Below are 20,417 nucleotides of genomic sequence, written 5' to 3'. Positions count from 1 at the left end.
TGTTGAAACTTGGGCTCTGATACCAAATGTAATGCCCTGCCAGAAACCCTAAAGGAATGCAACACTACAAGGCAACTAAAGAGTGAAATAAATTTTTTTTTAAAGATTAAGTACATTCATTATAGCATTGCATGTATAATAACACAAGCAGAAGTCTAACAATGACATCCTAAAGGGTTACCAACGAAGATTACTTCAAAATAAAACTACATCACAATGCTAATCCAATTATCCATCTAAATTAGGGAAATTCAATTACGCTAATTAACTCAAACTCTAAAACTGATTCCAAATAGATAGGTTTAAAGAGTTACAATATATATATATATATATATATATATATATACTTCCAATGATTCATTTATACATAAGATGCAAGATAACTGAAATAACATACATCCCATTGAACTTTAAATTACAACATTCCATAAATTACAGGGCTTCAATAGAACAATTAAAGTACATAGGTTACAAAGCCAAGGTTACAAAGCTTAAAACATGTGATAACCACATGGTCACAACTAAACAATAATCTCGAACATAAGCTGATACAAGAGTCACGAACCAAGAAACACCAGCAAAGCCTATCCTCGCAAGAAGGTAAGAACCAAGATATCCGATGGGAAGTGGCACTACCACCCGACCATGTGATACCATAATGGAACCACCCCATTGTGCTAGGAGATAGAAAAAGACCCTCAAGCAAGCAATAAGACAAGTACAACAGTACACAAGACTCCGCAGAACTCAAGTGACTCAACTCACAAAACACTAGTAACCCTAAAGAGGCAGTGTCATCACATGGCTTAAGATGGATACCCTAGGTAGGTCTCCATAGGTCCTGGCCCCCATCTTGGTTTATCCTGATAACCTCATCCGAACCCCCAGCTCCATCTAAGCATCATGCGGACCCTACCAACCTTTCATGAAGACAAGGTGGTAGGTTTGCCATTCCAGGCCTTCCCACACACCTTGAGCCTATACAAGCACTCAACCATGTGTGGGGTAAAATATCTTAATTAATTTAATAACTACCCACCTCCTAATCAATTTTTAGGTTATCACTTGTTAACTGACTTTCAAGGGGTTATCCTGCCAACCACTTCGGGTGCGGCCCCCACTCGAAATCCACTCTCTCTCCTAGGACACTAACATGAAAGGTATCTCTCTATGAGAACTCTATGGTGAAACTGACAACCATAAATAATCCTGACATAACACAGGTGAAGGACTCACAGTCACTAACCCAGGATTGACCATTTGGAAACATAACACACAATGGCTTACATCCTCAGGGCTTAAACAATGACACCTGACTAAGGGGATATACATCATACGACAAAATGACAACTCACCAGAATTGCAACAAATTTTAAACTTGACTATAATTACTATAATACAAGATCCTAAATAGGCAATCTTTTCTTCCAATAGTCAAAAAGCATAACATACTTGCAATAAAGATTTTCCAAAAATAAAGAAATTACATCTATATTAATATAAGGAAAACACTGAAGTCACATGTCTAATAAGGTTAATTAAACCCACATTTAAAATTTAATCCCCCAATCATTTGATTATGATAAATTATAATTTACCCAAATTGACTATAGCCATAATCTATATTTAACTTTCCAATTCGAACATGTATATATATATAATAATATAATATAATTTCCGTATAAATATATATTCATCGAATATACTATTATATGATTATATTATATTACATATATAAAAGAAAAATATAATATTTAATTTAAACAAAATTCACATTTATTCCCAAAATTTGCAATAACTATAATTTTTCCAAAAATACAAAAAAAATAAAACAAATAACCAAAATAATATTAATATTAATATTAATATTAATATATATATATATATTATATTATTATTAATATTAATATTAATATTAATATATATATATATATATATTATATTATTATTAATATTAATATTTATTATTAAATACACATTATTATATTTTTTTTAACATTTAAAGAAAATAATTAAAAAAACCAAGCATACATTGGGGGGGGTGTTGTTCAAGTTTTAGCAGAGACGGTGCCCCTGTTGCTACCTTACGATAGCGCTGCTACCAAACGGCAGCAGGTGCTAGTGCAAGGTAGCACTGCTACCTTATGGTAGCAGGCGCTACCATATGGTAGCACTGCTACCATGGTGTAGTAGCTGCTACCTTACAGTAGCATTGCTACCATGGGGTAGCAAGCTCCGCCTCCCCCATGCCTTCTTTTTTTGCATAATTTTTTTTTTTTTTTTTTAAGATTCATTTTAATAAAATTAAAATAGAGAGATTTTAATTCTCTGTTCCTCCCCACTCTGAGACAACAAAGTTAAATGAAACACCATCAAATTAATTAATTTTTCTTTCATTGAACAAAATTGATAAATCAAATTTTATAACTGGTAATGAAATTATACCAGCAAGAAAAATCTCTGAGACAAAACAGAGATAGGAATTAGTTTCCCAAAACAAACAAATTCATTCCCAAATTCAAATTGGTTGGGAAATAAATTGATTGCCATCACCAAATTGGAATTTTTGCCAAAACAAGAATGGGACAAGAATAATTTAACTCAAAATTTTTCCCCAATTTTGGAAATTATGAGGAAGAATTATTTTTTTAACAATTGAAGACATGAGGGGAATTTCTTGGCAAAATTTTGCCAGCATGACTCTACCCAAAATCACAAAAATAAAAACTACAATCACCAAGAAATGAAATCCTTTGCATAATAAAAAAGAAGAATGGATTTTTATATCAAAACTTTTCATGAAATTGATTTGGGATAGTTTAAAGTTGCATTATAATAACAAAATTGATTGGGATTTTTCAATAAACCTCATAGCAAACAAAATCCATAACACAACACTCATTTAATCAAACTTTTAACAACATCCAGAAGAAGGGAAAGAAGCATATAATTTTAAAACAACAAAGTAGAAACCATCCAACCTGTGGAGCTTCCTGGAAGAAATTTGTGAGTTTCTCTCCTTCAATAGATTACCAAACCAAAACCAAAATCCTCCTTCCAAGCAGTTTTCTAGAATTTTTTTTTCTCCTCCAAACAAGCATCCTCTTCAAAAAATATTTACAGGGATAAATAGGAAAAATACTTTAACCTAAACTTTTAGGTTGAAATATTTTTCTCACCCAAAACATTTAAATAATAAAATTGACTTTTTTTTCTATTTTCCTTCAAAAGTAAATGGGTATTTCTTTTTTAGAAAAAAATACATTTCTCCCATCATGATATTCAACTAACTTTTCAACAAAAGTGAAAATCAATGATTTAACTCTATTTTTTATTTTTTTCTTTAAATCTAAAAGCAATAGAATTAACTTTATTTATTTTACTTTTTTCCATTTGATTTAAACATGGTTACTTTTCCAAAATAAAACAACTATATATTTAAATCTAATAAATTAACCAAATAAGCTAAGTTCAAGACATAAAGGCATAATAATTTATAAATTGCTTATACCAACAATAAAATGATGACTTAAACTTAAATAAATAATCGAACCCATTATGGCACACAAACCGAGGAAGATACTAGAAGACTCGAAGGCTGAACAAAAGGAACAGACGACCGACTGACGACACTCACAAGAGTAGACTAAGGGTAAGAATTAGGGTCAATAGCTATCTCCTCCACTCCCATCGAACATATTAAGGCATGGTCAAACCTGTGAAGCCAGGTGGAGACGATACCCCGTACCTACCCGGTACTTGTACCTGCAATATCCTGCATCATTGAATCACACATGCATGTACATAAATATAGAGTACACATCACACACACTAATGAAGGAGAATCATGACGTTCCCTGTCTCACTGAAGTGAGTGAAGGAAAATCATCCCCTTGCATCCAATACAATTGCAGACACGCAACATATATATGACACATCGCATAGATAAAGTAAAGTGTCAGTACAATGCAATAATCCATAAATGCTACAATCACAAGTACTGAAATGCTGAAAATAACTCATACATCTCATATCCATATAAATATGAAATAATATCCAATACGTCTGAATAATGTTTAGCAGTAGTGTATCAACTAAAAAGTAAACTACAACAAAATATCAGTCTAATAAGTCTGATCAAGAAGGGGTACTACAGTTTTCATACCTTACTCGGTAACCATCAAGTTTAGCAATTTTGACAGTAGGATCATCTTCATTCAGAGTGTGCAATTTATCCCACATAACCTTTTTCGATGATTTATCAGTCAATCCCATGATTTTTTGATCAGTAAGTGCACACAAGAGGGCTTCTCTAGCTTTGCAATCATTTTCAATATTCTTATCCAAGTCTGTAGGAGCAGGATTGCCAGATGTCGGATCATAAGGTGTATATCCTTTCTCAGTGATATCCCAAATATCCTTGCCAAGACATCTAAGATGAGTCTTCATTCGGATTTTTCATATCCCATAATATGTTCCATCAAGCCTAGGGATTTCTCTTATGAAAATATTTGCCAGTGGATTTGAAGTGTTAGTTGCCATAGGATCTACCTCAATCGGTTAAGCTTCTGCAAAATAGGACCAAAGCTCTGATACCAATTGTTAGGATAACTGATGAAAAACTCAGAGGGGGGGTTGAATCAATTGTTGACATATTATATCAATTAATCCACTTAATAACCTTTAACCAGATCACATAAACCTTAAGTACTGGAATATCAAAAACGGATACCGATAACCAATAAAACTTAACAATGAAATAGATAATCAACACAATGAAACCATACCATGTAACACCATGATTTGTACGTGGAAGACTCAGAAAGGGAAAAACCATGGTGGGAAGCCTACCCACGGTCAGATGATACTTCTGCAGAAAGTATGTGATACAATGAGGGGCTTGCACATGTAGGAAGGCACACTGCCTAGAGCATATTGCTCATTACAAAACAGTCTCACTGACTACAGAGAGGGTATAACCACCTCAAGATAAATGGACAACAATCCAGGATAATGAACTACCAAAGATAGCATCTACCATGCCTGATTACAGTCCCAGTTAAGCTCAATATCGGAGGCCTTTGACCTCTTCCTTAATCCTAATTCGATCACCTATGATCAACCAAATATCCTTCGCATATGATATTACATTCCAAGACCACGACACATTATCTATAATGAGATCTTACATCATTTTATACCAACCCTAAGGCCTAAACCAATTAGGTCAGCTACCTAAAAGATATTACAATAAGATCATTACATACATCCATTTACAATGATATGCCATGTCGGATTAAGACCAAAACAACAATAACCAATCCATAAATCATCCTGGTAACGTGTAGAGAGCATATTAACATGATATTGGTCCATAACCTAGATAGGCACTGGACCTAATCTGGGTACACCATGCCAAAGCAATGCCTTCACTAAGTCGAGGCATGATCAAAGAACATCTTCAACATCCTGAAATCCATCTAGAATCTAGACCAACACCACTTATGCATCATGTCAAGATTTCTCAGTGAAAGCTCTGCCGGTTAAACCTTAAACCAATGTCGGTATGGGTTTACAAGAGTGTATGATAGCATCTGATTACCAAGTCAATACCAACTGACCAAAACATGCTCCAAAATAATGTAACACAAAAAATCAAACATACTCCATTGATCCAAACATGTCGTAAGTGTCCAATAGATAGTCTCTTCTATCGCTAACACTAGATCTTCTACCGATAACGAAAACCTTTGTCGGTAACCAAAATTTGTTTGTCAGTAACCAACCATAATAGCTAGTGTTGACATCAATACCAAACATCAATGCAACATGTAATCAATTCATCCATAATTCCAATACTTTAATCATATGCCAAAACTCTACTGAAGTAAAGAGCTAAGAAGTAAAACATTGTGTTCATTTTTGTGATTTTGCAACTCGATGAAATAAGAAGAAAGCTTTTGGCATCTATACTTTGTGTTGATTTCATTTGTGGCTTGTGGTGAGAGTGTTCTTATGTCATTTTCATTATTAATTATTGTTGTATTCAAGTGAAGGAAAGTTGAGAATATTGTTAAAGTGTAAAGGTAGTTGTTGATTTATGAACTTTGTGTCATATCTTGGCTATTGTTGTTAAAATAGGAATTGGTGAGATTTATATCAGTTTGAAGACTTTGTGCTTCATATTGATATTTTTTAGTTAAGATTAGCTGAAATGCATTAAGGTTATTCTTTAAAGACTTTGTGCTTTATTGTGTGATCTTCGAAAAGAAGATCGTGATTTGAAGACTTTGTGCTCTTATCGTTATTTTCAGAAAATTGTTATCATTAGCATAATCATAAATCAATTTAAAAACTTTGCGCTTTATTTTGGTTTATTGTTTAACACATTGGGTTACAGAAGAAATTATCAGAAGAAAGGTTGATAGGAGAGTAGCGACTTCAAGACTTTGAGCTTGAGCACTCTTTCCCATCCCAGAGAAGCAAGGATGGACTTTCAACCCTTCATAGAAACATTTATTCTTTCCTTATCCATTATTTTACTCATTCTTGCTTTTAAGAATTAACTTGTAATGTCAAGATTGTAAGAATCATCGCTGCTCTATGTTGTAAATTCTTTCCTGAAATAAGAGGAAAAGAATAACATCTATCTTGAAAAGAAGATAGGATGATGCACCACCCATGCTTAAAATAGAGATTAAAGGTTTTATCTTGTTTTAATATAATAGAGTAGAAAGTTAAAGGGGGAGCCACCCCTCAGAAGAATAGGGGGTATTATATCCCATGTTGTTGTGATTGAAACTATAATTTTGTAAGTGTTACCAAATTTTGCTACATCTAAATTTGGTGGCTTGTTGCAGGCTTTATAAATTGCATTTGAAGAAAGATTTTCCACAGTTAGCCAACAGTTTGAGATAATTTCACCTCATTTTTTGCATGTTCTTAGAGTACATTTGACCTAAGGGGTTCATCTTCATGCAAAATAAAGAAAAAGGGGGGATTTTTTTAATCTTTTGGCTATATTTAGCATCAATGTAACATACAAATTTCAGAGGTGGGAATGCTTTTTCAGGGGCTATTTTTGGCTGCTTAGGTATTAGTTGAAGTCACACTTGCATATCTTTTCAAATGGGGGATATTTTTGTCATCGGGGATTATTTTTGGCAGGTTTTTGCATGCTTTTTGCATGCTATTTTGGGAAAATTTGCCCAAGAGTTTCTTCATGCAGATTCTAGGAGTTGTCTCCTATATATTCTTCTCTCATCTTCTTTATTGGGAGTTTTTTCTTTCTTTCCTCAACATGATTCTGGACTGATTTAGCCCCTTTCATTCTCAAGGATAGTATTGAGGCTCACTTTTTCTAAGATTGTAACTGTAGCACTCCTTTATTTTCAGTAAAATAGCAGTGTTTTTCCTTTTTGATACTTCTTGTATTATTTACTGAGTGGATGATTTGATGATTTATTGTGATTTATCTTTGAATCCTTTAATTTGTCTCATTAAATTAAAATTTAATGGAAGAAGATGCATGTTAAATGTAGGTCTTAGATTGTGTTGACTATTTTTAATGGTTTGAAGCTACGAAAACTAGTTGGTTTTCCTCCAAGAAAAGCATTGAGTTCAACCCTTTTTAGGAAATACTTATGCATTTCATGTTTAGTTGAATTGTGATAATTTCATGGCCTATATGTTGAAGGTTTTGTGAGAAAAAGTAGGTTGCAGGTCTCAGGAACAATATTTGGTGCATCACCTCGTAGGATAGGTTTAACTTTAGCATTCCTTCTATCATTTTTCTTAGAAGAAGTTAATTGCAGGAGATTTATCAGAAAGGAAGTCGGCCTGATCTCCAGAGGTCTACTTTCATGATAGGCATGCCGAGAGGCCTGAAAGTATTCACATGTTTCATAGGATTGATGGGTTTCATACTTAGAATCATGATGCAATCCTTCATGACAACTTTTTTTGACATGCCCGGTGGGACTTTGGATTGTTTCAATCCAAATATTTTCCACTTAATTTTGATTTTGGGTGTGAAAATTGGAAATTCTAGCCTTTGGAGGCAAGATCTACCCACACCTGGCAACTCCGAGTTACAAATCTATTGGTTTCAACAGACAAAGTGTTGGTATGTTTTAAGCAATTCCTATTTTTTGAATTATATCTCTTTATATAAGGAAATATGTCTAATTTTTAGGGACAGTATCAATACCCACCTTCATATTATGAGAATAATGCTCATGTACCTCCTTATCAGCAATACCCAAGTAGCCACAATGTTGATTTTAATCCAAATAGCCATATTACAACATATAACCAACATTATTATCATGCTTACCACCCACCCACCCCTTCTCAATCTTCCAATCAGTTCCAAAATGATAATTTTAGAATTAAAGACATCAATAACATATTGCTAGACTATACTAAGTGGATGGATGAGATTAGCAAGAATTTAAATCATTAGTAGGATGAGTGGGCTTATCAAGCCTATCTCCATGAGTAAGAAGAATTGGATCTTCAAGCCCAATTTTATGAGAAAAAATTGGAGGCATAGGGCAAACATATTGCAAATCATTTTGCAAATCAGTTGGCTCTAAAAAAAAAGAACAAGAAGAAAAACTTGTAGAGGAATTAGCTGCGCCAAAAGAAGAATATGAGGATAAGCTAGCAACTGCAAAAGAAGAGGTGGTGATGTCTTTATGGGATATATTACAAAAGGTACCTACATAACCAAATCTTTCTCTTTCATTATAGGGTTAAACAAGAAAACAATCCATCTTGTACTTTTTCAAATCCATTCTTTGGTATGGAGTTACACACCATTTGTTTCATGCAAATTGAGCCCATAAATGAACCTATAATTTCCCAAGTACCTATTGTTGAGAAAATTTATCCTATAGAGGAAAAGCCAAGAATCTTTCCATTCCCAAGTTTCAGAACCCCTATTCTAGTGCAAGAACTTGTTCTTGAACAAATACATCCTTATGAAGAGCCCATTTAAGAAGATCAACCAGCTCCTTATTTTCAAGACCATCCAATAAAAGAAAAGGTTTGATAATATGCTTTTCCAAGCTTTCAGAGTTTCTCCCCTATGCAAGAAGCTACACAAAGTGTAAATCATGCGAAATAGCCCATGAATATTCAAGAACAAGTTGTAGTAGATCCCATCCTCACAACTTTTGCCATGCAAAATCAACCTATTAAGGAAGAGCCTCGTAGGTTTGCATTCTTGGTTTTTAGACAGCCTCTTTCAGTTCAAAAACCTGAACAGTTCATTCCTAAAGAGTCCATTGATGTCTTGATTCCTCAAGATATTCAAGTCAAAGATCAAGAGAAGGAGGTTACAAATGAAGAATTGCAGGTTCTAAATCTTGAAAAAGATGATAATTGTCAATTTCTAACTGATTTGTTTGATGAGCTACCACTTTTTGTGGAAGATGAGGAAAATGAACTTCGGATTGCAGCCGTAACAACTTCGAAACAAGAAGAAGAGGTTCAAAACATTGTTGTTTTAACCACTCAAGAGAACTGCAATAAGATGACAGACAATCCTCTTCTCGAGCAATTTGAAAAGAATGATGAAGAGGACTCATTTTGGGATGATCTAGAGGTATTTGTTTCAAATTTAGATACTAATCTTACATCTCTAGAGGAAACAAATCAGGAGCAACAAGTTGTTATTAAGGAAGTAGTTGTCGAACCTCAAATTCAAGTTGATTTATTTTCTATAATCACTTTGTTTGTTGATAATAATGAAGATAACACATATGGATTAACAAACATGGCAAGTTATGAGTAGTAAGAGCATGAAAATGGTAATTATAGGGTGTTGGTACATGAGAAAATAATAGCAGACAAGATGATAGAGAAGGTTCAAGAAGTTGATAAAGAGGTTCAAGAAGAGCGAGATGGTAAGCAAGAAAAGGTGGTGATTCAAGACATAATTGACCAAGAAGAAACTAATAAGGAAAGCCCAAGCTTTGTTCACACAAGGGGTTGTCCTATAAGATATCTTTCCAGATTGGAGGCCAAAAAGATAGCACAAGACGAGCTTATGCCTAAAAAATGAAGCTTCAGTAGAAGAGAATCATTCTCAGCTAGTCTATGCTCTTTCAAATAGTATGTGTGAACATAATGAAGAGACAATTTATTATATTTTAATTCTTAGAGCAGTCTTACAGCTTTTTGTGAAGCCCCTCTTCATTCATTATTTCTTCTTATTTTTTCATAAGCTTTTGAAACAACTTAAGCTGGGAAGAAAAGGATGTTACTTTGAAAAAATAGTGAATGGTTGTGTATAACCAGGTTTATTTCTTGGTTAGGGTAGGGTAGGGTAGCGTAGATTTCAGTTTCAATTTGCAATTTTCAATAAGTGCTCCTAGCACATTTCAGTTTCAGTTTTAGTTTAGTTTAGTAGGTTTTTCAAATAAGTGTTGATGCAAAATTTTTAGGCCCAACTATAGGTAGAGCAATTATAGTTTGCTTTCAGTTTTTTTTTGCTATGAAAACCCGAGCTACAAGAGAAATTATATAGATTCAGGATATTTTTCAGAATTGAAGATGGTATATTTGACTCCATGCCCAATGGAAATGATTTAAGGCACTAGTCTATTTGTTTAGCAGGCAAACACCCCTGAGAGGTTGCCAAAAATGTTACTAAATTTTGCTATAGCTAAATTTGATGGCCTATTACAAGCCTTATAAGTTGCATTTGAAGAAAGGTTTTCCGTAGTTAGCCAACAATTTGAGACAATTTCACCTCCTTTTATGCATGTTCTTAGAGCACATTCGACCTAAGGGGTTCATCTTCATACAAAATCAAGAAAACGAGGGGGGCTTTTTTTTTTAATCTTTTGGCTATATTTAGCATCAGTGTAACATGCATATTTCAGAGGTGGGAATACTTTTTAGGGGCTATTTTTGGTTGCTCAAGTATCAATTGAAGTCACACTTGCATATCTTTTTAGATGGGGTCTATTTTTGTCATTAGGGACTATTTTTGGTAGATTTTGTTGGCCATTTGGTAGAATTGATTATGTGTTGCATTGATTTTTTTTCATTGATGCCAACACTAGCTGTTTGGATGCTTTACCAACACCCTTCTAGTCCCAGTAGGTTGAGTGGTTTTTGGTTAACTTTGATCCAACATGATCTGGTAGGCTCTGGTATAGTTTGATGATGGAATTGGCTTGTTCATGATACTTATACTCATATTTGGTCAGTTGGTTTTGGTCTGGAGATCGAATGCTATCCTACTTGCTTAGAAGATTGGTTTTTGGTTCCAGTGAGGGTTTCACCAGCAGAGATTCTGATAGAGATCTTTGATGAATTGCATAAGTGGTGTTGGTGTAGCTTCTAATGGAGTTTTAGGATGTTGTTGGTGATCATGTTCGAGACTTGCCGACTGGAGATCATTGTTGAAGCATGTGGACCTATACTTGGTCTCGGTTGATCTAGGTTATGGACCGACTTTAATGTAACATGTAGATAGGACCTATTGATGCATTTTCATGATGTCTTATGTGTTGATATTATTTTTTTGGTCTAAGGCCAACATGGTTTGTAATTATGTAATCGGTTTATTATCTAGTGGTCAACTTGATTGTTTATGGTCGAGGATTTGTATATATAGATGTAAGATCTTATTGTAGATCATCATGATTAATGTAAGAGGTCATGGTTAAGGAATGTAATGTGCAAATAATGTAATATCATTTAGGTAGAGGAGTTGGTCGATCATTAGAGATCGAATTGGGTTTATGTAAGATGATTTAGTCCTCCAGTATTGAGCTTAATTGGAACTGTACTCAAGCATAGGAAATGTTATCTTTTGCAGTTCAACACTTCTTCAGATTGTAGTTTGGATTTGTATGTAGTCAGTGAATCTCCTTTTGTGATGAGCAGTGCACTCTAAGTTGTTGGCCTTCCTACAAGTGCAAGCCCCTGAACTGTAATTCACATACTTACTGTAGAAGTATTATCTGACTGTGGGTAGGTTTCCCACCATGGTTTTTCCCTTTACCGGGTTTTCCACATACAAATCTTGGTGTTATGTGTATGGATTTTATTTTGTGATTATTGTTTATGCTTGATTGGTTTAACTGCTATTCTGGTATTAATGTTTTGGGTTTCAGTATTAAAGTTTAAATTTCTAATGGTTCCTATGATCTATGACAATAGATTCACCCCCCCCCCCCCCCTCTTAGTTGTCTTCTGGTTATTTGAATTGTCTAACAGATTTTTGCATGGTTTTTGCATGATATTTTGGGAAAATTAACCCAAGAGTTTCTTCATGCAGATTCTAGGAGTTGTCTCATATATATTCTTATCTCCTCTTCTTTATTGGGAGCTCTTTTTTTCTTTCCTCAACATGATTGTGGACTGATTTAGCCCCTTTCATGCTCAAGGACAATATTGAGGCTCACTTTTTTTGACATTTTAGCAACATCACTCCTTTATTTACATTAAAATGGTAGTGGTTTTTCTTTTGATACTTCTTATATTTTATTACTAAGTCGATGTTTTGATGATTTATTGTGATTTATCTTCGAATCCTTTAATTTATCTCATTCAATTAGAATTTAATGGAAGAAGATGCATATTAAATGCGGGTCCTAGATTGTGTTAACTATTTTAATGGTTTGAAGGTGTGAAAGCCAGTTGGCTTTCCTCCAAGCAAAGCATTGAGTTCAACCCTTTTTATGAAATACTTATGCATTTCATGTTTAGTTGAATTGTGAGAATTTCATGGCCTATTCATTGAAGGTTTTGTGAGAAAAAGAAGGTTGCAGGTCTCAGCAACAATTTTTTATGCATCACCTTGTAAGATAGGTTTAACTTTACCATTCCTTTTATCATTTTTCTTGGAAGAAGTTAATTGCAAGAGATTCATCAGATAGGAAGCCAACCTGATCTCCAAAGGTCTACTTTCACGATAGAAATACCCATAGGCTTGAAAGTATTCCCATGTTTCATAGGATTGTTGGGTTTCATACTTAGCATCACGGTGCAATCCTTCATAACAACAGTAAGTTCAAATAGGTTACAAAATTTTCAACCAACAAAATGTAGTCAGGGTAGCAAATAACTACTCTTTGTTGTGTTAGTATTGCATGAAGATTGCATTGATGAAGTATAGTGTTGTCATTGATGTCAATAGCAACCGGTAATGAAGTTATATTATAACCGGTAGTGATGCAGTAATGCAACTGGTAGTGAAGCAGTGTTGGAAACTGATATTACTATTGAAGCAGAGAGATCAACCGGTAACCCTAACCTTTGGATAAGCTGAATCCAAACTAGTGGATCACCTGGTTAGAGGATTTGAATAAAAAGAATGTTAAAGCTTATCCAGTTAGGGTATTTAATAGTTGTAATGGTTAGAGAACAACAAGGTCTTTGTTGATCTGGTAATAACATTAATTTACTTAATTAGATCCTTTTATGCTCCAATCTGCCTTCACAACATTTTGTAGATACTCCTTCTGGTTTGGCAACAACAACTCACACTTAACAAATTTTCCAACATAATTTACATACAACTCATCGACCTTATATACAAATACATTAGGAAAAAAAACCTTACATTCTGATTTTGGAACCAGAACTGGTAAATCCAGAAGTTAGTGAACTGAATACTGCATCCCTAGTTCAATCAGAATAGGTAGGTTCTATAGAAGATAAAGAAAGTGGAGAAGAAGAAGAATATGAAGACCATGATCATGTTATTCCAAGGTATGTTAGAATTAATCATAATCTTGATTAGATTATTAGAGATAAAGATGCAGGTGTGTTAACCAAAAGAGGGATAAGAGATAATTCTTGTATGATCTCCACTATTGAGCCTAGAACAACAAAGGAAGCCTTTGGAGATGAACACTGAATCAAGGCTATGGAAGAAGAACTTGACCAGATTGAGAAGAAAAATACATGAACATTGGTACCTAGACCAGAGAACAAGAATGTATTAGGTACAAAATGGGTATTCAGAAGAAAACTGAATGAAGATGAAGTAGTGGTCAAAAACAAAGCCAGACTGGTATGCAAAGGTTATGCACAAGAAGAAGGTGAAGACTATGGTGAGACATTTTTACTAGTTGCAATATTGGAAGGTGTTAGGACTCTACTTGCATTTGCAACATATAGAGGATTCAAGGTATATCAGATGGATGTGAAGTTAGCATTTCTAAATGGAATATTGGAAGAGGAAGTCTACATTGAACAGTTATGCTTTGAATGAAGCAAAGTATATGGTGTGAAATTTACACAAAGAAATTTATGGTTTGAAGAAAGCACCTAGGGCATGGTATGAAAGACTACATTCTCACTTAGTGAAGATTGGTTTTCAAAGGACCAATGAAGACAGTAACATATATATCAAGACAAAAGGAGATAAGATACTAGTTAGTGAAATATTTGTGGATGATATAATTTTTACATGAAGTTAATTAAGCAGATGTGGAAGACATCAATCCTGAAGCCTATTGAAAATCTTGAAGGATTGGTGTAGAGTGGAGCTACTCCATAGCAGGAGCAGCTAGTTGCAGATTGGTGAAGTATGAAAATGTATGTTTTACCTTCACTTTGGCATTATTGTCAAAGGGGGAGAAGAACTGTATAGTGGAAAAGAACTTTTTATGATTGATTATTAGCTAGTTACCAGCTGAAGATATGGAGATATAGTTGAAGGAGAGTATATGTGAAAATGTAAACCAGGATTCCTATTTTGTGTATATGTTTTACTCCAAATCATCACAATCAAGTGGTATTGATATATGTATTGCCATCAATGCCAAAGGGGGAAATTGTTAGCATTGCATGAAGATTACATTGATGAATTATAGTGTTGTCATTGATGTCAATAGAAACCGGTAATGAAGTTGTATTATAACCGGTAGTGATGCAGTAATGCAACCGATAGTGAAGCAGTCTTGGAAACCTGTATTACTATTGAAGAAGAGAGATCAACCAGTAACCCTAACCTGTTGATAAGATGAACCCTAACTGATGGAGCTTGGAGAATTGGTAGTGTTGATCTATGATCGAATGATGAGCGAAGATGATTATGACACACAGGCATGATGCATGTGATGAGTTTCAAAGTGGATTTGGCACATAGAGATAATTGTTTTATCTTGGGAATGAAAAAATGCATAGAATGAAGTGAATAACATGTGATGAGTTACAGGATCCAATGTGTGGTGATCAAGGAGTGATCCAGGAGTGGTCAAATTTGTCTTGAATAATGTGCAGTTGATTGCTATGTAATCTAATGGTCATGTTTGAACCAATATGTTTGTAATCTGTATGAGATCTTAGGTTTTGTGTTGTGTTACTGACCTATTGTATTTGTACTTAAGGTCGATGAGTTGTTTGTAAATTATGTTGGAAAATTTGTTAAGTGTGAGTTGTTGTTGCCAAACTAGAAGGAGTATCTGTAGAATGTTGTGAAGGCAGATAGGAGCATAAAAGGATATGATTAAGCAGAGTAGTGCTATTACTAGATCAACAAAGACTATGTTGTTCTCTAACTATTACAATAGTTAAATCCCCTAACTGAGTAAGCTTTAATAGGATTCTTGTTCAAATCCTCTAACAAGGTGATCCATTAATTTGGATTTAAAATCCTCCATAGAGGTTACCTCTTACAGGGTATTGCCTTTAACAGGGTATTGTAGTCAATCCCTTAAGCGGGTGGTCCTTAACCCTATTTGTTCTTAACATGACATTTTTCTAAAGCTACTAACAAGGCTTGGCTCCTAACAGGGCGAACTTCAAAAGAGTTCAGAATACTTGTGGGTATTCATCCCCACTGTGGTTTTTCCCATTTGGGTTTCCACATTAAAAATCATTGTGTCAAGTGGTGAATGGTTTTGTGAGTATGTTTTGATATGGTTCATATGTTTAACTCGTAAATCCACTAAGACATGCTTAGATGACCGAAAGTGATTTGAAATGAGCTATTACTAATGTTAGTAAAATGTTTTGATGTTTTGGTTAAAAGGTATTTGAGTTTCAGATCTGTTATATTGTGTCATTGATATTTTAGTCAACCGATAAGCTTGACAGTGCAGTTGCAGTTTTTAGTTACAGTGACTAAACTAGTTAAGTTTTGTAAGTTGTTTCTGAGTTTGATTTAATTTTGGTGAAGATTAGTATTTTTTATATCTATTGATTCACCCCCCTTCTCAATAGTTAACCAGATCATTATTGTTTCATCATATTATCATGGTGAACTTCTTCAGATCATAGTTTTCTTCAATATCTGAGATATTACCACTATATCTTATCAGTAATGTTATGAGGATTTTGTCAATCACATGTTCATCATTCAAGGTGCCTCCAAGTTCTCTGATTTCATTCACAGCACTATCAACCTTCTCAAAATAGCTTACAATGTCATCTCCTTCTTCCATCTTTAGGTTTCCATATCTTCTCTTAGCTGCTACCATTTTTCTCAACTTAACTCTCTCATTTCCTTCATACATATCTTTCAACCTATACCAAACCTCATAAGAAGTATTCAAAGAGATAACTTTAATCAATTTAGTCTGATAATGCACTAAATATAGCATACCTTACTTTTTCATTCTCTTCAAAAGCTTGAATCTCATCCAAAGTATTAAGACCATTTGTCGGTTGAACATACTTAATTTTCACGAACTTCCAAGTGTTGTAACCTAGAGAAAATTGATAGCCTCTCATCTTCACTTTCCATAAACTATAATTGGATCCTTCAAAGATCGGAATAGATAACTTGTATGCCATCAGATCAAAATCCACCTCAAGCAGTTAAGCTCTATATAAAGTAACCAAAGCTCTGATACCAATTGTTGAATATCTGAGCAACTGAGAGGGGGGGTGAATCATTTGACAATAAAATCTACTTGTAAAATTTATTCACAGATATGGAACTACTAGTAGAATTGATAAAATAGATAAACATGAAAGCATATGCACATAACAAATCAGGCACAAGAAAAACTAGAATTTATGTGGAAAACCCAAGAAGGGAAAAACCACAGAGAATGCTAATTCTCAATATATAAACATCAGTTAAGGTGATTTTTACATAGGGTGGCTCACTACCAAGATGCTTACTGCAGGTGGTCTCACTACCAATAAAGGATCACTTTCAGAGGGATCACTGCCCAAAAGAGGCTCACTATTGAAGAAAAAATAAAGATAAAGATAATCCACCATTGAAACACAATCTACATAGCTAGAAGTACTTCCGGTGACAATCCATATCACAACTCTAACATATCAACTAGATCCTTTCAATATCACATGTCTTCAACACAAAAATTCATACTACAACTCATCCAAATCATACTCCTACATATACTGTCTCTCAAAAATCATAATCCTCAATGTCAGCTAGGACAAAGATCTAAATAAGGTCTCCACTAAATATTCTGGTGGTGGGAAGGAATGAGAAATAGACCTTATTACATAGTTCCTCATCAAACATATCAATATGTTACATACATCGCTAAAGACCCAAAACATTATCCACACGATATACAAGCGTCATTACACAACTTCAATGTCTGGACCAAAAACCTTGACTTTCAGACCAATCCGGACCCAAACATAGCACTGAGTAGTATCATCAACATATCTTTCGAAAAGCCAAGATAGCCAGGAAATATGAGAAACCTCCAAATGCTCAACACATCTCATACAAACACTGCTACTCAACATACCACATCCAGACCACAAGATTTGACATCAATGACAACATATGGCATAATGCTAAAAAAAATATCTTGTATAAGAAACTAACTTGGTAAAAAAAAATTTAATAAATTGTTCATTGTTTTAATCTTTATTAGCGCTCTTTAGTTAATTTATTGATTTTAGATTTCTTATATATAAACAAAACCAATTTCAAGAATATTATTATATTAGATTGTTACAATTTTTTTAATTATTATTTTTTTACATTATTATTTGAATCCCACAAGTGTTATTGTGATTACTATATAATTTTTATCACTGTGTAAATAATGTCACATCCTACGGTGACCTTAGGTTAGCAATATAAAGGTAAGGATGAATGTAGTTTCCCAAGCCATCTATAATTGAGACTTGATATGGTAAATAAGGCCCACTATTAATGGCTAAGAGTATAGTCTGCATGCTACAGATCCAATGATTAGATGTCATAAATTAAACATTAAAATTTTTTTATGCTTGATTAGATTTGGCATCTTTAAATGTCAACAACAAATCCAATCTCAGTTTTTAATATAACCATTGACATAGAATTGGGTATGCCTAGCAGAGTGTATGATTACCATTCCTTCTACAATTAGTTCACCCATTGTCACACAGTTCACATCATTGTATAAAAATTATTTTTCTAGTAAATACTCACTTGAACTATCAATGAACTCATGGGTAAATATTAAATATTATCTCCTTTGTTCATCACCCACTGATTTTTCATCCCAATCATTGATCTTTCTATGCATCTATTTCTGTATAAATATATATATCTGTGTGTGTGTGTGTGTGTGAAACAAAATAATTGAATACTAAATGTTTAAAATTATTATCACAAATGATTTCATCTTGACGCTAAGTTGGGAGCTCAAGAATCCTATGAGACATGAAAAAACCTTTGAGCCTATGGGTTTCCTGTAATGAAGGTGAATCTCTAGAGAAAGATGATTCTCTTGATGAACTTGCTACAAACTAACTTTCTTGATGGGAAAAAGGATAGAAGGATAACTGTAATTTAAACGTATCCTAGGAGGAGATGATGCACCAAACGTTCTGATTTTATTAGCTATCCTAAACTCACAACAACACTCAATGAAAGAAAACTTGTTATTCACAACCTAAATCAGATCATGAAATACATAAACAATTTATAAGAAGGCCTTTTGTTTTTAGCATTTGCATAGAGGAAATGTTCAATGTTTCACAATTTCAAACTAATTGAATCAACCTCACAGCTCATAACCTATATTTAACATGAATTATTTTGTCTTAACCATACATGTATAAGACAAATTTAGAGGATTCATAAAAGAAACAGAGTAAACACATCAAATCACTCATTCACAATACTAAAACATAAGAGATTTTAGAAGAAAAACTGCTACTCTCTTTATTGAAATTTGAAAGGAATTGTTGATACAATTTTCTTCTATAATCTTTCAAAATGTTGAGTTACAATTGTTTTCTTAATCCTGAAAGAGCTTGGATAGCTACAAAACAAGCTAGAAGAAAGAAAATAACTAAAAGAAAATGAAGAAGAGAGAAGACTTATAGGAGAAGTCTTGAAATGAACTCTGAGTGAACTGATTACTTCATTGAAATTATCTTCATTTTGCATGATCCTATCTTCTTGGGGTCAAATTTTATCAAAAGACATGCATAAGAAGGATTGAGACTACTGCAAACTGGGAGTTAATTACTTAAAAAGTTGTCCTAACCCATGTGTAACCTATATTGGGTCTTTAACTAATGTAGACTAATGAGCACTTAAATATGACACTTTTAATCATAATTTGTGCTTAAAAACTTTGAATATTTTGTTAATTAATGTGTTTGGTGGAAAACTATGCATGCATATGTATTTCTTTTTCTCTTATAATCTGGTAATTAAATATATTAGAAATAGTATTTTGTGTTAAATGTATAATTTTTATGTTTGATTAATGAAGAAACAACTGATCTTTAGTATTTTTACTATTATATTTTGTCCTATCTTTCCTGGATATGTTTTAGACATATTTGTTATTGCAAGACATGGAGTGATGAACTGCTTGTTCAATAGCATGGAATCCTTGGTCACTCTTGATTTCTCCAACTATCTGAAACCTTTGTTTTCTCCAAGTCTATTTTCATCAATTGTTCTATGGAACTTTGAGTTTCATTTGAATAATAATATATCCCATAGCTTTTAGCAAAAAGCTAGTTAGTTATCTAGTATGTAATTTAGTCATTAGTTTCAGAGTCTCACTTCTTATAATTTCAAAACTTGTTTTACTCCCTCTTGGGAGCCAATTGAAATGAAAATTCAAAGTTGATTTGAAATCTCTGTGTTCATGGATCCCACCAAAGAAAGAGCAGGGCCCACTCAATCGAAGGGAGGTGATCCTAAGTTGATTCTTTGTTTTTATTTAGATTAGTATGTTTGATTTAATCGCGTTATTTTCTCTATGTTCATGTTAATTATAGAAACTCAAAAGCAATTGTAATCTGTAATCTTCATTCCTAAGTTAATTCAATAGTTTTATGAGATAGATCAATTTGTTCATGTAAGTTCATATTCATGTTTTATTATAATAGTTTAGATTTATCAATTGTTATAATAGATGACAATGACATGATTAAAGTTGTGATTAGATAGAAGCTTTCTTAAACCTTTTTAATGGAATTTAGTTTGCTTTAAATGTTCT

Source organism: Cryptomeria japonica, chromosome 3 (genome assembly GCF_030272615.1).
Source record: "Cryptomeria japonica chromosome 3, Sugi_1.0, whole genome shotgun sequence".
NCBI classification, from domain to species: Eukaryota; Viridiplantae; Streptophyta; class Pinopsida; order Cupressales; family Cupressaceae; genus Cryptomeria; species Cryptomeria japonica.
This window is presented reverse-complemented; position numbering follows the sequence as displayed.